This window comes from Malus domestica, chromosome 10, assembly GCF_042453785.1.
Source record: "Malus domestica chromosome 10, GDT2T_hap1".
In the NCBI taxonomy this organism is placed as follows: domain Eukaryota; kingdom Viridiplantae; phylum Streptophyta; class Magnoliopsida; order Rosales; family Rosaceae; genus Malus; species Malus domestica.
The window spans coordinates 19904922-19925005 of record NC_091670.1 but is presented as its reverse complement, the minus strand read 5'-3'; the positions used below and the strand labels follow the sequence as shown (position 1 = coordinate 19925005).

Sequence of the window (20084 nt, the reverse complement as noted above, 5' to 3'; positions counted from 1 at the left end):
TAACGGATGTATGAGACTGTCCCACAATTTACACTTTAGGTATGAATTTGAGACGAACTAAATGTTGAAAACCACAAAACATGAGGGTAGTAAACAGTATTTTACCCTTAAAATATTTACACAAGTGGATACCACAAAATCTTATGTTATACTCAAGGAAGAAAATATCGGTAATATCGGAAATATCGGTAGTCCAAAAACACGGAAATATCGATGGAAATATCGGGATAATATCGATATCGATAAAAATTACATGGAAACCACGGAAATTGTAAGAAAAACTTGGAAATTTTTATTGAAACTTTGCAGGATGTTTATTTAGTCAATTATCTATTAGTTTATCATAAAAAATTGGAAGGAAATGCATTGCATGATGAATTTAATTGATTTAAGTTGATAATATAGCGAGCTGGCAAACATTGTGGATGTAAAAAATATGTAGTAATTAATGAAAAAAATTTAAACACACCAAAATCATTTATATATAATGAAATTAACAAATGTGGAACAAACAATTTGAAAAGTAAGAGAAAAACTGACAATAATATATACATGTGCAATATGGAAACTTTCACACGGCATTTCTAGCCACATGTCAGATCTCACAATTTCCTCATATTTAATTATCTTTTAGAAATGTAGAGGGATTCGTGCAGGGCTCTCTCGATCCTTCTCCCACAGTCTCCTTGTTTCTTCTTCTGCCCCTCATCTCTTCTCTGCAACACACGCAGACCGCACACACCACACACGCACACACCACACACCACACACGCAGTCTCTCCTTCTTTCCATCAGTCTCTCCGTCGTCCGTCCATCCTTCTCCCTCAGCCTCGATCTCGATCCTTCTCCCTCAGTCTCTCCGTCCATCTTTCTCCCTCATTCTCTCCATCCTTCTTCTTCTCCCTCAGTCTCTCGATCCTTCTCCGATTCTCCCCCCCATCAAATCCGAGCGGGTTTTGGGATCTGGAGAAAGGGATTGCTCATTTTCAGGGTCTGAGCGTGGATTGCTCATTTTCGGCTGCCGTTGCGACGACGACGGAGGATCCTCGGCGATATTATGGTTAATATCGCGATAATATCGCTAATATCGCGATATTATCGATATTGGCGATATTATTACGATAATTAACTGTAAACGTTGAAAATATCGCTATGTGAAAATAACGATATTATCAGCGATATTTCGCCGATAATATCGATATTTAATTCCATGGTTATACTTAATGAAAGTAATTTCAACGATCCAACCGTCAAACTTGTTTGTATATACTTCGATCGTCAATTTAAAACATTTACACAAATGGATACCACAAAAGAAAAATGCAATGCAAGAACCCAAAAGAAGAGCAAAAGGGCAAAAAAAAAAAAAGGACTTTGCGCGACGCAGTTGCACCTACGTCGCGCAAAGTCCTTTTTTTTTTTGCCCTTTTGCTTATGGGTACAAAATAAATAAATTAAAATCTACTTAGTAAATACATATACCATTGAATTTGATGGGAAACGCTTTGTACGCAATTAGTTTCAACAATCAATGTCACAGCCCGTCCCGAAATTTTTTTATCGGGAGTGTGAAATGACGAAAATACCCTTGACGGGTATTAAGGTACGTGTTTGACATATGTATATATTTTATGGACTAATTATCATCCCTAAACTTTTGGAGAAAATTGAGTTGTGAATTTGTGTGGTTAGGGATTGAAGTGGGATTGTTTTGGTTGGACCACACCCTCACACACGGACTCACCTTTCCTTCCCCTCTTCCCCGTGTCTCTCTCTCTCTCCTCCCTCACAACTCTCTCACTCTCTCTCACCCTCGATCATACAGACAACACCAAAACCCTCCAAAACTTCGTGGATCGAAGCAAATAAGGTATGATTCTTCACCATCTTGATGTTCTGAGTTGATTGGTACTAGTTTTAGGAAGTGAAACCCTCGGAATCGTCGTGAAACCCTAACCCCGAAAATGTACACTGTTCATGCACACGTGAAATCTTGCATTTCAGGGAATTTCAAGCTCACAGTGAGCTTAAGGACATCCTCACGAGCTTCGGGGTACTTCGTTGGTGATATTTGGACGTCGGAGGACCGAGATTGGAGGTTCTCAAAATTTCCGAACTATCGTGCTTCCCCAGGTAAAATCTAGTGAATTTTAGACCTTGAAACTAGTCCATCGTGATTCTACATGTTGAGGGCTTCAAATTGATATAAAATTCGAAGAAAACGGTTGAGAAACGAAGGAGAACAAGCAATTTTAAAACTCGCCGGAATCCGGCCACCGGAAAAACCAGTCCAGCGACTGGCTGAGGAAGATGATGCGCGTGGGGGCGCGTAGGCCCGTGCCACCCACGGCGCGTGAGGGCGCGTGGCAAGCCTAAAAATTTTTCTAAAAATTTCTCGACGTCCGTGACGTCGAGTAGGTCGATGTGGTATATTCATATACCCAAATTGAGCATCGTATGAGAAGTTATTTCGAATTATTGGTTATGTGTTTAAATTAACATTTTTATAGTTGTTTCGCATATAGGTGACACCTATCCCGAGGACGAGCGCATCCAGGGACGTCACGGGGGTTACGACCCATCGACTTACCAGTGAGTGGGCAGTTTTGTTTTCGTATTACCTATATACTATTGTTTTTCCCAGAAAATGCATTTATATGAAAATATATTTTAAAATTCCATGCATGCAATCGATGAGATATTTGAATTGATAATTGATGCATATATATATGAATTGACGCGGTGGACGCACAGGTGAGTTTTTACATTATTTATACGATTTATTTATGTGAATCGCATTGAAAGCTCATAACCTGCACCCTAGGTGTTAGTGCTTATATTATTCACCACACCGCACGCTTGCCTTGGATCCAAATAGGTGGATGTCGTACAGACCATGTGAGGGTTCCGACATGCTAGTCGTATAGATCACTAGATGTGATTCCGACTAGTGGGTGACCTTAGTTATGCGCCCCGATGATTGATGAGAGAAGCACTAGAGCGTATTCTTACACCTTTCATCGTACAGACTACCTTATGTAGTTCCGAGTGATGTGCAGTGTAGTGCCGTACAGGTCACAGTTGGTGACTCCGGCGGGGCCGTATAGGTCACTGTGGTGACTCCGGCTGAGTGGGATAATGAGCTATAGAATCAGCCGTATAGGACCACTGTAGGGTCTCCAGTTGATTTATTATTTCACCTGATTTTATCGATGCATTCATATTATATTTTGGCATGGCATGGCATATTCTTTTTGAAAAGCGTTGAAATATTGTGAGCTGAGTTTGATGATATATGTATATATATGTTTATATACTATTTTTCTGGGAAAGTATACAGGTTTTACGGTGAGGGGTTCGAAACGTTTTAAATGAAGTGTTTTGGAAAATCTTTGGTTTTACTGACCCACTCATCTTTGTTTTGCACCCCTCCAGGTTCTAGTTAGCAGTTGGTGGCTCACGAGGTCTTTTTCGACATTCTGACAGACGTACTGCATGTAGGACTCACCTGCGGGTGTTGTACTTTTAATTATAGTCCTACTTGACTGCACTTGATACCTACGCTCTGAATTCGTGTGTTTTACTTTATAACTCACTCTTTTATGCTAGTAGGTTATTCTGCTGGGGGTTGGTTTAAATTCCTTCATATTTCTGTTATATCTTGCTTCCGTGTCGTACTTTTGGCTACGTCACGCTCACGTGACGGCCAGCACGCCTTGATTCTTGGATCGGGGTGTGTCAGTTTGGTATCAGAGCCTAGGTTGCAGTCCTGTATAATTGTTAATGCTCTAATGATCTTTTGATGTTTTCTGTCAGAATTATGCCGCCTCGTAGGGAACGTAGGGAATCCCACCGTACTTCTGAACCTAATTTCCCTGATATTACTCAGTTAGGGGAAGCAATAGCCCAGGCTTTACAGAATGCAATTCGTCCTCCTCCCCCTCCTCAGAGGACACCCTTGAAGACTATGTACAATTTGAAGTTGGATCGTTTTATGGGTGATGAGGGTCACGAGGGGGCAGAGAAATGGCTAGACCATATTGAGAAGACGTTTCAGGTGATGCAAAGTCAGGGGAACTTTCCTGCTAATAGGTAGGTTGAGACCACTACCTGGTTTTTGGGTCGAGAGCTGGCAGGTTGGTGGAGGAATCAAACTCAGTTTATGTCCCCAGAAATGGCAGCTGATTGGGAGGTATTTAAAGAGAATTTCAAGAAAAAATTTGTTCCTCCAGAGTACATCGATCGCAAGAAACAGGAATTTACTCGATTGAAACAAAGGAATATGTCAGCACATGAGTGCTACAGAAAGTTTATTGATTTGTCTCGTTATGACCCTGATATAGCTGGTAATCAGGTAGAGATGCTTCGACGTTTCAAGTTGGGAACTAAGAGAAAATGGCGGACTTTTGCCAGTGCACTTCCCTGCGCCGATTATCATGAGTTTTTCAAGATTTTGGTTAGGATGGAGGATTCCGATAATCTTCCCAGTGACAGTGAGGATGACGAGGACAAGAATGATGGTCAGAAGAAGGATAATAAAGGTAAAGGTATCTCCATTCCGGAACCTCGCAAGACGCAGAACTTTAAGAAGAGTGGAGCGAGTTCGAGTTCTTCTAGTGGAGGATATAGTATTACTGGCCCGAGGAGAGGTGGTGGAAGATTTTCTGGTGGACCCAGATTTCAGAGGCAGAGGGATTCCGGTGGTGCTGGTGGTTCTGGTGCTCCGTGGTGCCGCCGTTGTAATTTTCGTCATCATGGAGAGTGCAGGAGAAGTGGTGGTGCTTGTTATACTTATGGACAAATGGGCCATTGGGCTTCTCAGTGTCCCCAGGGTCAGCAGAGACCTCAGCAGACCACTATGCCACCTCTAGCGCCGATTCAGCAGAGCTTTGGACCGGGCAGTTATGGCCAGTCGGGTCGTCGTGGTGCTTACCACTACCAGGGAGATGCTGCTCCTTATGCTTCTGGACCTTATCAGTATCCCCAGGAGCCTTATTCTCAAACGGGGTATTCCCAGGATCTTGGGGGTTATTCTTCTTATTCATCCATGCCAGCTGGTGGATCTCAGTGGCATCAGGGAGGTCAGCCCCGTCAAGGGGAAGTTGCTGCTGGTGGTGTAGGATCATCTAGGCAGTCCAACCCGTCAGGCCAGGGACGTACTTCTCAGGGGCGAGGTAATCAAGGCAACAGAGGTCGTGGTGGACGACAGCAAGCTCAGGGGCGTGTTAATCACATCTCACTGCATGATGCTCAAAACCATCCAGATTTGATCATGGGTACGTTAAATGTTCTTGGTCATTTTGCTAGAGTTTTGATTGATTGTGGTGCTACGTATTCTGTGATTTCTCATACGTTTGCTCAAATGACTCAACCTCACCCTTCACCTCTAGGATTTGATTTAGAGTTTGCCATGCCTAGAGGAGATAAATGTTATGTTGATAGTGTGTATCCTGGATGTCCAGTGATGGTAGAGGGCGTAGTTATGCCAGCTGATCTTATTCCGTTAGATATTGTGGATTTTGATGTGATTCTAGGGGCTGATTGGTTGCATTATAATCATGCCTATATTGATTGTTATGGGAAATCAGTTACTTTTTATCGTCCTGGACTACCCGAGGTTACTTTTGTGGGCGAAAGAAGTGGGGTGAGACATGGTGTTATTTCTGCCATAAGAGCAAGAAAGTTATTATCGAAGAGTTGTCAAGGATATTTAGCACATGTGGTGTTAAATGATGTTGTTCCTAGCAGTGTAGAAGAAGTTGGTGTGGTCAGGCATTATCCTGATGTACTTCCTGATGATTTGCCGGGGTTGCCGCCAGACAGAGATGTGGAATTCTCTATTGATTTGCTTCCAGGTACTGATCCCATATCTCTAACTCCATATAGAATGGCTCCAGCTGAGTTGAGAGAATTGAAAATTCAATTGCAAGAATTACTTGATAAAGGTTTCATTCAACCTAGTTCGTCACCTTGGGGAGCCCCAGTATTATTTGTAAGAAAGAAAGATGGAACTCTGAGATTATGCATTGATTATAGGCAATTGAACCGGGTAACAATTAAAAACCGTTATCCATTGCCTCGCATCGATGATTTGTTTGACCAGCTGAAATGTGCGTGTGTGTTCTCCAAGATTGATTTGAGATCTGGTTATTATCAGTTGAAGATTAAAGATGAAGATGTACCTAAGACGGCTTTCAGAACCCGTTACAGACATTATGAATTTCTGGTTATGCCATTTGGGTTGACTAATGCGCCTGCAGCTTTTATGAGGCTAATGAATGAGGTATTCCAGCAATATCTTGATAAATTTGTTATTGTTTTTATTGATGATATTCTGGTATACTCTAAGTCTAAAGCAGATCATATTCGACATCTTAACTTGGTATTAAAGAAATTGAGGGAACATAAGCTGTATGCCAAGTTTAGTAAATGTCAGTTTTGGTTGACTGAAGTGGCATTTTTGGGGCATGTTGTATCGGCACAAAGAATTCAAGTAGATCCTCAAAAGATAGCAACAGTGGAGAATTGGGAACAACCTCGAACCGTCACTGAGGTACGAAGTTTTCTTGGTTTGGCAGGTTATTATCGACGGTTTGTTCAGGACTTTTCTATGATTGCTTTGCCGTTAACAAAGTTGACCAGGAAGGATGTTAAATTCGAGTGGGATGAGAATTGTGAGCGGAGTTTCCAGTAACTGAAATATTGCCTCACTCATGCTCCAGTATTGGTACTTCCTGATGATAGCAGTAATTTTGAGATTTACAGTGATGCTTCCTTGAATGGTTTGGGATGTGTTTTGATGCAGCATAATAGAGTGATTGCCTATGCTTCTCGACAGTTGAAGAATCATGAAAGGAATTATCCCACTCACGATCTTGAATTGGCAGCCATTGTCTTTGCTTTGAAGATTTGGAGGCATTATTTATATGGTGAGAAGTGTAAGATCTTCACAGATCACAAGAGTCTCCAGTATCTATTTACTCAACATGATCTTAATCTTCGTCAGCGAAGGTGGATGGAATTATTAAGTGATTATGACTGCACTATTGAGTATCATCCGGGTCGTGCTAATGTGGTAGCTGATGCACTGAGTAGGAAACCTCAAGGTCGACTCAATGCTTTATATGCTTGCCGTGTTCCTCTTCTTGTTGAACTGAGGGCAACTGGAGTAAAGTTGGAGTTAGAAGATCCAAGCGAAGCTTTTCTTGCTAGTTTTCAAGTCAGGCCGGTTTCGGTGGATCGTATACTCGAAGCTTAGATGATGGATGAGGAAATTCAAGAAATGGTTCAATTAAGAAATGAAGGGAAAAAGAAAGACCTCAGGATTCGAGAATCAGATGGCATGCTTATGCAGGAAAACAGAATGTATGTACCGAATAATGAGGAATTAAAGAAGGAAATTTTGGATAAAGCGCATTGTTCAGCTTATGCAATGCACCCCGAAGGAACTAAGATGTATCATACCATTCGACCATTTTATTATTGGCCGGGTATGAAAAGGGAAATTGCAGATTATGTAAGTAGATGTATTATTTGCCAGCAAGTCAAAGCAGAAAGGAAGAAGCCTTTTGGGCGAATGCAGCCACTTCCCGTTCCCTAGTGGAAATGGGAAAATATAACTATGGATTTCGTGTATAAGCTTCCTCGTACACGAAATGGATTCGATGGTGTTTGGGTGATTGTAGATCGACTTACCAAGTCAGCGCACTTCATTCCAGTGAGGGAAAAGTATCCTCTGAATAAATTGGCTAAGTTGTTCATCACGAAGATTGTGAAGTATCATGGAGTTCCAGTGAATATTATTTCTGATCGAGACCCAAGATTTACTTCTAAATTTTGGGTAGCTTTTCAGGAAGCTCTTGGTACGGAATTGCTTTACAGCACTGCTTATCATCCTCAAACTGATGGGCAATCAGAGAGGACTATTCAGACGTTGGAGGATATGTTGAGATCTTCGGTGTTACAGTTTGGTGATTCCTGGCATGATCGCCTGGACTTGATGGAATTTGCCTACAATAATAGTTTTCATTCGAGCATTGGTATGTCACCATTTGAGGCACTTTATGGTAGGGCGTGTCGTACGCCATTGTGTTGGTCAGAGGTTGGTGAAAGAGTGTTAGAAGGCCCAGAGATTGTGGATGAGACTACTCAAAATATTCAGGTGATTAAGTCTAACCTGAAAGCAGCTCAAGATCGATGAAGAGCTTAGCGGATCAACATGCTACTGATCGAGTGTATGATGTGGGTGATTGGGTATTTTTAAAATTGTCACCTTGGAGAGGTGTGGTACGATTTGGAAAAAGAGGAAAGTTAAGCCCTAGGTACATAGGACCCTATGAGGTCACTGAAAGGATTGGTGAAGTTGCTTACAGGTTGGAGTTGCCTCCGGAGTTATCTAAGGTTCATAATGTGTTCCATGTCTCTATGCTTCGACATTATATTTCTGATCCTTCACATGTGATCCCTCCTCAACCGCTAGAGATTAATCCAGATTTGATGTATGATGAGGAACCAATCACTATCTTGGATTGGAAAGATAAGGTTCTAAGGAATAAGACGGTGAGCTTGGTAAAGGTGTTGTGGAGGAACCATTCTGTAGAAGAAGCTACTTGGGAGTCAGAAGATCGAATGAGAGAGATGTACCCAAGGTTATTCTATGGGTATTAAGCGGTTTATTTGGGTGTGGGAATTTCGGGGATGAAATTCTATAAGGAGGGAAGATTGTCACAGCCCGTCCTGAAAATTTTTTATCGGGAGCGTGAAATGACAAAAATACCCTTGACGGGTATTAAGGTACGTGTTTGACATATGTATATATTTTATGGACTAATTATCATCCCTAAACTTTTGGAGAAAATTGAGTTGTGAATTTGTGTGGTTAGGGATTGAAGTGGGATTGTTTTGGTTGGACCACACCCTCACACACGGACTCACATTTCCTTCCCCTCTTCCCCGTGTCTCTCTCTCTCCTCCCTCACGACTCTCTCACTCTCTCTCACCCTCGATCATACGGACAACACCAAAACCCTCCAAAACTTCGTGGATCGAAGCAAATAAGGTATGATTTTTCACCCTTTTGATGTTCTGAGTTGATTGGTACTAGTTTTAGGAAGTGAAACCCTCGAAATCGTCGTGAAACCCTAACCCCGAAAATGTGCACTGTTCATGCACACGTGAAATCTTGCATTTCAGGGAATTTCAAGCTCACAGTGAGCTTAAGGACATCCTCACGAGCTTCGGGGTACTTCGTTGGTGATATTTGGACGTCGAAGGACCGAGATTGGAGGTTCTCAAAATTTCCGAACTATCGTGCTTCCCCAGGTAAAATCTAGTGAATTTTAGACCTTGAAACTAGTCCATCGTGATTCTACATGTTGAGGGCTTCAAATTGATATAAAATTCGAAGAAAACGGTTGAGAAACGAAAGAGAACAAGCAATTTTAAAACTCGCCGGAATCCGGCCACCGGAAAAACCAGTCCGGCGACTGGCTGAGGAAGATGATGCGCATGGGGGCGCGTAGGCCCGTGCCACCCACGACGCGTGAGGGTGCGTGGCATGCCTAAAAATTTTTCTAAAAATTTAGGTCGATGTGGTATATTCATATACCCAAATTGAGCATCGTATGAGAAGTTATTTCGAATTATTGGTTATGTGTTTAAATTAACGTTTTTATAGTTGTTTCGCATATAGGTGACACCTATCCCGAGGACGAGCGCATCCAGGGACGTCACGGGGGTTACGACCCATCGACTTACCAGTGAGTGGGCAGTTTTGTTTTCGTATTACCTATATACTACTGTTTTTCCCAGAAAATGCATTTATATGAAAATATATTTTAAAATTCCATGCATGCAATCGATGAGATATTTGAATTGATAATTGATGCATATATATATGAATTGACGCGGTGGACGCACAGGTGAGTTTTTACATTATTTATACGATTTATTTATGTGAATCGCATTGAAAGCTCATAACCTGCACCCTAGGTGTTAGTGTTTATATTATTCACCACACCGCACGCTTGCCTTGGATCCAAGTAGGTGGATGTCGTACAGACCATGTGAGGGTTCCGACATGCTAGTCGTATAGATCACTAGATGTGATTCCGACTAGTGGGTGACCTTAGTTATGCGCTCCGATGATTGATGAGAGAAGCACTAGAGCGTATTCTTACACCTTTCATCGTACAGACTACCTTATGTAGTTCCGAGTGATGTGCAGTGTAGTGCCGTACAGGTCACAGTTGGTGACTCCGGCGGGGCCGTATAGGTCACTGTGGTGATTCCGGCTGAGTGGGATAATGAGCTATAAAATCAGCCGTACAGGACCACTGTAGGGTCTCCGGTTGATTTATTATTTCACCTGATTTTATCGATGCATTTATATTATATTTTGGCATGGCATGGCATATTCTTTCTGAAAAGCATTGAAATATTGTGAGCTGAGTTTGATGGTATATGTATATATATGTTTATATACTATTTTTCTGGGAAAGTATACAGGTTTTACGGTGAGGGGTTAGAAACGTTTTAAATTAAGTGTTTTGGAAAATCTTTGGTTTTACTGACCCACTCATCTTTGTTTTGCGCCCCTCCAGGTTCTAGTTAGCAGTTGGTGGCTCATGAGGTCTTTTTCGGCATTCTGACAGACGTACTGCATGTATGACTCACCTGCGGGTGTTGTACTTTTAATTATAGTCCTACTTGACTGCACTTGATACCTACACTCTGAATTCGTGTGTTTTACTTTATAACTCACTCTTTTATGCTAGTAGGTTATTCTGCTGGGGGTTGGTTTAAATTCCTTCATATTTCTGTTATATCTTGCTTCCGTGTCGCACTTTTGGCTACGTCACGCTCACGTGACGACTAGCACGCCTTGATTCTTGGATCGGGGTGTGTCAATCAAATCATCAAACTTGTTTGTATATACTTCGAGATCGCATATGCCAAAAATCACAAAAAAAAAACATTCAGATATCAAGTAACGGGACAAACTTTTTCAACGGTTATAAATGAAAAATCACAATTTAACGGTTATTTGAACTCCGATTTTGATGATTTTTTACAACTACCCTCCTTGACCCTATATGAATACAATGAACTAATTCGATCGTCAATTTAAAATATTTACACAAGTGGATGCCACAAAATCTTATGTTTTACTTGATGAAAGTATTAATAAACTCAAGTGTTAAGGAATCTATCGTTTTGATGAGATACGCATTGTACAAAACTAATTTCAACGATCCAACCGTCAAACTTGTTTGTATATACTTCAAGATCGCATATGCCAAAAATCGTAAGAAACAAACATTCAAATATCAAGTAACGGGACAAAACTTTTTTACGGCTAGAAACGAAAAATCACGATTTAACGGTTGTTTTAACTTTGATTTTGATGATTTTTTACAGCTACACTCTTTAAACCTATATGAATACAATGAATTAATTTGATCGTCAATTTAAAACATTTACACAAGTAGATACCACAAAAGGAAAAGGCAATGCAAGAACACCAAAAGGAAAGCAAAAGGACCAAAAAAAAAAGGACCGGTGCCAGATGGATATGGCTACGATGAATGCTAGGTTTTGACTTGGAAACCAGCAGATAGATTTGAATGATCACTAGAAACAAAATGCTCGCTTTCCTGCACTCTGTTTTCTGCAGCAAAGCTGCTCATATTTGCTATGTACATATATATATATATATATATATATCATATATGTTCCTTCATCTTTTGTAATATAATCTATGTGTTTAGTTGATTAAACTAATATAGCTCCATTAGTTATATTGCAATATATATACATCAGAAATATCACATTATGTCTTTAATTATATGAAGGTACGTCGGAATGGGCGACGATGATGTGCAATTATTTTATTACTTCATTGAGTCAGAGAGGAGTCCAGAGAACGATCCTCTTGTGCTTTGGCTCACCGGAGGGAGAAATTTTTAGCTGTGACGGGAATATAGATGATACACTATGTGTTTCTATGTAAGTGGTGGAAAATTTTAATTTTTAAGTTATTAACCTTTTAATATACATATTCCATTATTTCTATGAAAACACGTGATGTACCATTTCGTATGACGATCACACTGAAAAATCTCTCCGTCCTGCGTGTTCTGGTTTTCGTACCCTTGTATCCGTAAATATCGGTACGTACATATTTCTGTTTCGGTACTGTTATGTATATATCCTTTTACTGATAAGTAACCCTACCCCTTGAAGGGCTTGCCCGAATATTTGTGACAGGGTAACTCACCAAAATAAGTTGATCTATACGCGATAAGTACATAATAGTTTCGTATAGTTAATTCTTACAAACAGGATTAAGGTATGTACTTGTAATTTTGCTGTAGGTCCACTTTCATTTGATTACGCACATTCCATTGGCAACAAGCCAAAATTTAAGGTATGTACTTGTAATTTTGCTGTACATGTTTTCTTTGCGGTTCATTTTAAGCGTGACAAAAATTTTGGGAGATGGTTGTCTAGTAAGATCGTCAAAAGTTTTTTGCGCAAGTTATACGCACATATTAGAATGTGAGCATCTAACGCTATCCAAATTGACAGTATAGGTGGGAGAACCCAAAATTATTTGACTCATGTTTCAATGTAACAAAACTTTCAACAATTACTAGTAGAAAAAACAGCTTACGCGACGATATTTTGCGTGACGAACAATATTTTGCCGCGCAAGACGTACTTGAGCGACGAAAAATACACTTCGTCGCGCAAAATATAAAAGAGAGGAGGGAAAAAAAATTGCGCGACGAAGAGTTTCGTCATGCAAGAACACTTCGCGCAACGAATAATCGCTGGCGTTGTGGAAAGTGAGCAAGAAAACACGGGGTAATTTTGTTTGGCCCGAAAAACTTGCACAACGAAATAAAGAAATTGCGCGACCAATAGTTCGTCGCGCAAGTTCCTGTCAGTTTTGACCATTTACTGCAAGTGAATTTGAGGAATTAATACCGCATTTAATACATGTGTTTGCGCGACAAAGGCTTCGTCACGCAAAGGTCCTAACCTACCTATAAATATTCGTTTCTTCTGTCCTGATTCTTCACAATTCTATTATCCTTATTCTTCAAAATTCTATTCGTGCTAGGGTGGCGGATAAGAACAAGGGTGAGAGTGTACGTGATGCCAACCCGCATGATTTAAGGGATCATTTTGAGTTTGCGCATTCGATTGTTGTAGCCATGGGGAATAATTGTCCCACTGCTGAGTGGCATTCTTGGGAAGATGTGTTCAGGAATGTGAAGAAGGCTGTGATGGATGAAATATTAGTAAGTATATTATTCTTGATGGATTAATAATTAAGTTTTTGAAATTTTTAGTTATATGTTAAAATTAATTATTTGCATATATGTGTAATAGTGTAAGTATACTCTTGATGATGATACGAATGAACAGTTGATGAAGTTGATGAATAATACGTTGGAGGGAGGTTACAATCGATGGCGTTATGAAGTCTTGCAGAATGGACCAGGATCATCCAAATAGTAGTTTTAAATTTATGTTTTGTAAGACAATATTTAAATTTTAAGGTGTTTTTTTATATGTTATTTATTCGGACTTAATTATGTTTCAATTCTTGTTGGTTTTTTTATTGGATCCTAATGTAAGAACCTTATCCTCGGTTTATATGTGTTTACAATCTTCAATGAATATCGTACTTATGCTGAAAATAATTGTATGGATTAAGTAATTAATTATATATAGACTAAATATTTAAGGACTTAATTATTTATAGAATAATATTTCAGGTATTAATTATTTATAGAATAAATATTGAAAGTTGTCATCGTTCCGAACCTTTTATTAAACTGTTGTGATCATTGTGTTGCGTATATTGTTTATGTTATTTTCAGGGTTTTGGGAAATGTTTTAAATATAGGGGATGTTATGCCGAAAGTTTAGTAGGATTTGTTATTAGTTTTGGGTTAATGATTTTTTTTCATCTCTTTGCAGTGAAGAAAAACACCCAGGGACCTTGTCGGCAATTGAAGACGGCGAATGTTACCCGGGTGACCAACGGTCGTATCCCAATCAGATATGATGAGTGACATCGAGTAGCACCAACCGTGAAGTAGCATAGTGCATAGGCCCACGACATTGGGCATGTCGTGCTGACCTTTTGCCCTATGCGGTGGAAGTCTTGGAAGGCGATGTCAGAGGAGACGAAGAACACGGTGTGCAACCAATTGTCCGTAAGTAGCGTTTCCTTTTTAATGCTTTTCAAGTAAAATTTATATACTTATATTTATTATTGTCTTTTATTACTAATACCTTCAAAATATTTGTTACATTGCAGACAAACTACAATTTGGAGGACATGGACGAGGACATGTTCATGTACCTCAATCGGCTCTTCTCTGAACGCTACAAGTAGTGGAAGAGTGACCTGCACCAATGTTTCTAGCAATTTGATGATCCGCATGTCGCTCTTAAGGAGGGTTATCCGAAGGAGTTGGAGGATTGACAAGATAGTTGGGTTTGGCTTTACGGTCATTTTTAGAAGCCGGGCTATGTGGTGCGTTTTTAATTACGACTTCTTTCATTTTACTTTTTTTAATTTTTACTAATGTTTATCATTATTTTTTTTAATTTTATTTAAGTATTACAACTAATATGTTTATTTTTTTAATAACAGAAGAAGGTGAAGGCGAGCAAGATCAATCGAGAGAAGAGGACTCTTCTCCACCATTCGGGTTCAAGGCCTTTCTCCTATAGGATGGAGGCGCGATGGAAGGTATATATTACATCTTTCATTTCCAATTTTAAAATGTCGCTAATAATTTTTTTTTCTTACTAACATTTTCCTTATCTTTTTCGATTTTAGGAGGGTTCAAAATTTCCAGAGATCGATGTCTTTGCTGACGTTTATGTTCGGCCTAGGAATGAGTTGATCGAGTCCCTTCATGTAAGTAATTTCTTATGGATTCAACATTTATACTAATTATTTCAAATTGTTCTCTATTAATAATCCATGTTTTTTTTTTCACAGGCGACTATGATGGAGAAAAGTCATTCGATGCTTCAAGAGTCCGCCTTCTAGCTTCCCTCAGACATGCCGATTGAGTCTGTGGATCCACCTGAGGATGCAAGGTTTCACATCGTCATAGAAACGTTGGACCAGACTTTTGGTCAAAGGCCAGGGACTTATTGTCAGGGGATGGGAAATGCCAGGCAGCAGGAGAGTAGAGCCTCATCATCATCGCAATCAAAGGGCTAGGTTACGGCTTTGACATAAGAAGTCGATGGCCTGAGGAGTGAGCTGGCATCGTACAAGTCTCAAATGTCGATGCTTGTACAAGCCCTCAGTTCTTCCGGAATACATCTTCCCAGTTTTTTTGCACCATCGCCCTCACAGCCCATCCACACCGAGCAAGCACAGCAATCAGACCCGTCGACCTCCGACCCCGTCCCTAACCAGCAGCAAGATCCTTCGAACGACATTCCTATAGATTTTCCCTTTATTTTTATTTTTATTTTTATTTTATAATTTTGTTCTTACTTTCTTTTAAAACTTTATATTTGTACGTACATTTTTATTCATTAATTTGCTTTTTTTTGTCATTAGTATGAAATCTTTTTTCTTTTTTAAATTTCCTTTTATTCTATTTATTTATTATTAATAAAAATTACACTTGCACGACTGCGAACAATCGTCGCGCAAAATTAAGCACGTTCTATAACTTCGTCATGCATTACCATGTGCCTCTTACATTTTTCGTCACGCAAACTTTTCGAGACGAAGTAGTCACAATGCATACTTGTACCCTTTTATATCGTACGGCGAAAATCTTCGTCCGTATAACTTTAGCGCGACGAGTAGTAAAGCGTCGCACAATTTTTTTTTGCACAACGAATTTGAAATTTTTCGTCTTGCAATGTCTTTTTTCACGACCTTTGCACGACAAAATACGCGCAACGATTTTTTGGTTGCCATAGTTTTCGTGTGACCTAATAATGATTTGCGCAACAAAATCTCCCTCATCGCGCAAACTGTTTAATTTAGTAGTGAATACATATCTATATGTAATGGTCTTGCACGAGGGCGCACACACACATATATCCAAACTAATTTCTTGCTAATAAGATATTATTGTCTCTCTTATGGTGGTCATTGTTAAACTTTCGTAGTCAACTAAAACAAACTGTAAGGGAGAGTATATCGATGTGGATCCAGACAATGACTCGTGCCTAGAAGACTTGGACCTTGTCAAAGAGGTGATTAGAGAATGGTCCTAGTGCGGGTACGATCTTCATCAATTTCCTATTTCTTTAATAACTATCTAACTCACTAAAAACTATCACTTTACTCTTAAAAAAAAAGTTATGGCTTTACTTGTATGAGTAATATTGTGAGATATATCAAGAGGTACTGACTTTATATTTGAATCAACAGTGTGTCAAAGACATAAACGATATGCATATATTGGAACCAAAATGTATTGATTCATCACCAACTCCGAACCATCTCAGTAATGACGCTGTAAAACTTCTCCTTCCTTTTTCTCAACTTCCAAGGCAATGGTGCCGGGTGAGCTGCCCTCTATATATTTCTGCACGCACACATGCATTAGTCAATGTAAACTTTTTATTAACTCAGCATGTATCTACATTGCTTTTCATGCAGAAAGACAACTTTATCTTCTCTGACATTTGGGCAAATGATAAAGCGGTTCAGAATGCTCTTCACATTCGGGAGGCAATTATTTAGTTATATTCTAATTTTACGAAAAAGAAAAACATAGTAAAATTTAATTAGAAATAATATGATACAAAAGCTCGTTTGATAACAATTTCGTTTTTAGTTTTAGTTTGTATTAGATATAGAGGGGAATACATGGCAGAAATGAGGGATATAGAAGAGCGAGGAAGGATGGAAGATAATCAGAAGAAATGTATAAGCAAATGTGCACAAATTTAAAACTAAAACCAAAAACTATATGTTTTCAATTTGCATATTTTGTTTTAAAACTAACCATGAAATAGTTATCATCAGTAGCGGAGCCAAGGTGGGGGCAATGGGATTCCTTGACCCCAATAACCTTGTGGCCAAACAAGAAGAAGAAGAAGGAGCTGATAAAGTTTGTTTGTGTTTGTTTGATTAGTTTCTTGGGGTTTAGAACTTGACAGAAAAATGGAACAAAGAATGCAGAGATGTTGGACGACTACAAGGCTGTGCAAATTGCATCTGCCATCACTTCATTTAATAAGGAATGTTTGTAAGGTTTGGTGCATTGCCAACTCCCAAAACATTTTTTAAGAGTCTGGGGACAAGAGAACTTAAACAAATATTACACCCATTCTCTTCCAGATTTGATCCTAGCCCTTCATTGGGGTTTTAAGCGATCTAATCTGGAGTGCACACTTGTCACTCTCACACACACATACAAAGCATTTAAACTGAAAACAAGCCGTTGGGACTAAACCCTTTTTTTCTTCTTTCTTCTTCGATGCAGCAGCAACTCATCCATTGGAGCTCCACTTGCTGTCGTCGATCCTTGGAACTAGAAGCAGTTTAAGGTCCAACAGGAGCTGCTGGTCCATTTGTTAGCCATCACTCCATCAGCACCTCTTCTCCAGCCCCCTGCTAAATCTTCCCACCACCGTGAATTTAAGGCCTGGCAGCCTCCAGATCGTTAGACCCGCGTTTTCGGCATGCCCTGTCTAGTAATGGAAGTTCAACTTTTGACCCCATTGTCTTAAATTCCTGGCTCCGCCACTGGTTATCATACGTGACATAATTTTCTGATCAAACTGAGTTTATGAAATGACAATACCAGAGGAGTATTGAGGAATGGGCGAGATGCAATACAAGCTTACAAACTTCATTTATACATGATATTGCCTCTAGTATTATTTATCATGAAAACCTCATAAAACAAGGCTACAGAGTTCTGGTTTACAGGTAATGTGGTATACTCTACATTAATTCTGTCTTATACTCAAGCTTACAAAAGTTTTAAACAAGAAGCGCTTATTTGTTCGTTAATTCCTTGTCCTTGGACAAAATATTGGGCTGAAAAATCGACAGTGGAGACCAAGACATGAATGTTCCATACGCGGCTACAATTGCTTGGATAGAATCTCTGAACTTGATGGTTCTGGAAACCATGGCTCGTCAATGGACAAGTTGCAGGGTTGATTTCTAACTCATTTTCTTGTATTTAAGTTCAATCTAGCAAGAAAATTAATTTGCAATTTTCTCAAGCTACACTACGTAAAAATTCTTCACCAGATACTGAGTGCAGTATACAAATGAATGCTACCAGTTGACATACACAACTATAAGGGCAAGAATAAAAAAAAAACCATCAAACTTTGATTTTATACATGTTGGATAAATGTCAACAATCTGTGATAATTTTATATATGCTAATAAATAATAAATACGAATAAATATTGAACAGAGTATGAACAACGAAATAATTTAAAACAGAAAGATTGAAGATCGAGGCTTGTGTATCGCAATGTTCTTGAAACAGAAATTCGTCCCTACTCAGTGCTTGTAGTTCTACGGGCATCTGCTTCACCAGGATTCAACGATCAAGTTAGAATTCCAGCACCAGAAAACTTAACTTCTGGCGAACTTTTGTGTGGTTCTCTCAGAAAGGATGTTTGAGATTGTAGAAGAAGAATATTGATTTTCTGTGTCTTAAATGCCATGCAGATGGATGTATATATAATAAAAGGATGCTTATTCGCAACAGGTATGAGAATGGGATGTGTTTGTTGGGAGACATCTTCTCCAGAGGGGTGCTTTGCTCTGTGTTCTTTCTGAACTCTTCATACTTCATCTAAAAGGATGAGTCTGTTGATAAAAAACAAATAATTAATTAAATTCAAAATTAATTAAATAATTTAATTATTAGAGCCCGAGCCTGTTGATAAAAAACAAATAATTAATTAAATTCAAAATTAATTAAATAATTTAATTATTAGAGCCTGAGCCCAAGGCCCAAGGCCCATCTTTTGATAATTATATATATATATATATATATATATATATATATATATATATATAATTATAATTATATATAATTAATTAGTGCACTCCAAAGCCCAACTCCAAGAGTGAGCCCAATTTTATTCTCCAGACCTATTAGTCCAATCACTTTCTATAAAGGACAAAATCTTATAAAGTGATAAAATCTTTTAGGAATGGCCAATGTGGAACAAAGAAATTTCTACTCAAACTATTCAAATTTCCAACAATACACAACAGTTTGTTTGAGCAAAAGCTAAACTAAAATTTCTCTTCGAGCAGGGGGGAGGCCACGCAGCTCCCGAGTACAAACCTGAAGATTGTCTTGCTATGGTTAGCAGGTGGTTCGCGTACTATCATCTGTAGTCGGTAATTTGAGATTACCAGTCAATCTATTGAAAGATTAAAATTGGAGTTATATTTTTTTCCATAGCAACATTTTCATCCCATGTTGTACCTGCAAAAGTTCATTAATCAATGTTGTACTAGTGCATCCTCTTTATCGATATATACTGGCAATTTAAGTAAGTGCCCAATGCCAAAGTCTTTCATGTATACAGTCACTGCTGTCCTCTAGCTCTTTCGTGAGAGTTCTCTCTCCTTTGTGTGAGTTTCCCAGTTCCATCCATTTCGTAGCCCCGGGATCAAATTCTGTAGCAATGCAATGCTTTCTCTCCCAGGTGACGATTTTGGTAATAAGTAGCATTTTTACGAAGAACCGTCCATTTATTTGATGCATAAGCCTGCATCTAAGTTCGAAGAGATCTATACTGATGAGAGGCCTTAGGTCAAGATCAAGAGTCTCACGCGCCCACGATGAATGAGAGGCTTTGGCCGAAAAACCTCCGATGCCAAAATTAGAATTTTGAGGAAAAAATGTTTAGAGAATTTGGAGAATTTTGCAAGAGTGTAGAACCTAGGTTTTTAAAGAAAATGGGATAGTATATATAGGGCATGGCCAGCCCCCTTTGGAGAGATGGTGACCGGCCCTTTGTGGCATTTTTGGGTGTAATTTGTAGTTAATTAGCCAAGTAATAGATTAATTAGGTAATAAATCAATTAATTA

General features: G+C 39.2%; 1 long non-coding RNA gene across 1 annotated transcript; it reads left to right on the top strand.

Moving 5' to 3' along the window:
• The first annotated feature begins 13887 nt into the window (after positions 1-13887).
• Positions 13888-15589, top strand: LOC114827280 (uncharacterized). The gene is made up of 5 exons (XR_003776476.2): positions 13888-14231; positions 14336-14554; positions 14675-14773; positions 14864-14944; positions 15029-15589. It is a non-coding gene; the product is annotated as an uncharacterized lncRNA (long non-coding RNA).
• Positions 15590-20084: the final 4495 nt, after the last annotated feature.